Source organism: Petaurus breviceps, unplaced genomic scaffold (genome assembly GCF_028583685.1).
Source record: "Petaurus breviceps papuanus isolate PSGF00001 unplaced genomic scaffold, PetGlider_PUasm1.0 186, whole genome shotgun sequence".
Taxonomy (NCBI): domain Eukaryota; kingdom Metazoa; phylum Chordata; class Mammalia; order Diprotodontia; family Petauridae; genus Petaurus; species Petaurus breviceps.
Genome location: NW_027185798.1, coordinates 16,903,440 through 16,904,706, shown reverse-complemented (window position 1 = coordinate 16,904,706; position 1,267 = coordinate 16,903,440). Strand labels below are relative to the sequence as shown.

The window sequence follows — 1,267 nt, the reverse complement described above, 5'->3', positions numbered from 1 at the left end:
TTCCTTCCTTCCTTCCTTCCTTCCTTCCTTCCTTCCTTCCTTCCTTCTTTCCTTCCTTCCTTCCTTCCTTCTTTTTTAGTTTTTCCTGCACAAAATGAGTAATATGGAAATGTTTTACATGATTGCAAATGCATGACCTCTATCATATTGCTTACTGTCTCAGGGATGGGGAAGGTGAGGGAGAAGGGGAAGAAGAGAGGGATAGAATTTGGAACTCAACACTTAAAAAAATGTTAAAAATTGTTTTTGCATGTAGTTAGGGGAAAATAAAATAGTATTTAATAAAAAAAAGAGAAGAGATAGAAGCAGGCACCTCTCCATATTTGTTTGCAACAAGTGGCATCCTGTATGGAATGGTAGACTTTTTTTAATCTCTTGGTTTGGCAGAACTACTTCCCCCCCCTTTTTTTATTCTTTGTTACAAATGATTTTACTCTGGGAGGAGGACTTGGCATGCATTGGGAAATGTAGGTGACATGAAAACTAAAGATAAAAATATATGTTTTTTTAAAAACAAGGGTAGAAATAGATGATATCCAAAGTCTCTTCCAGATCAGAGTCTGTGATCCTAGATGTTCTCAGAAGAATACACACACACACACACAGAGACTGTGTGTGCTAGGTGTATATTTGTAGGTTAAGTAAACAGGTGTGACTCAAGTGCTGATGAATAGTCTGAGGTCTTGCCTGCTCTTAAGGAGAACATGAAAGGACTGTGCCTATCTCACTGGAACACTAGCTTGGGGAGGGGTTTGTGGGGACCAAGGGCTGGCCACCAACACTGGGCGAGAACTGGGCTAGAATTAGCTGCATCTACCACCACTCAGATATCTCTGGTCCAGGGGTATGAGTGTGAATTCAGCAGTCATAAACATTTATTATTAAGCACCTAATATGAGTCAGTCACTAGGATGCCCTCAAGTTATGGGAACAAAAATCAATACTAAGGCTAATTCCTTGGGTCAAAGCATTACTATCACCAGTTATCTGGTTAGCTTGGATTCAGGAAGACCACTACTGGGAAACCAGAGGAATGAGGTGTGTGTGTGTGTGTGTATTTACGTACTTTAGAGATTATTTAATTCAACTCTGCCATTTTACAGATGAGGAAACAGGCTTTAGAGACCTCAATCCCATGTCACTTAGAGTAGAATACTATGCTTTCATATTTTTTTTTTATTTTTAAAAGCAATTGGGGTTAAGTAACTTGCTCAAGATTACATGGCCAAGTGTTTCTGGGTGGGTGCTAAGTGTCTGAGCCCAGATT

At 39.6% G+C, this 1,267-nt stretch overlaps 1 long non-coding RNA gene across 4 annotated transcripts in view; it reads right to left on the bottom strand.

The window, feature by feature from the left end:
* LOC138162445 (uncharacterized) overlaps positions 1-1,267 on the bottom strand; it is a 40,047-nt gene that overhangs the window by 13,714 nt on the left and 25,066 nt on the right. The window lies entirely within an intron of this gene.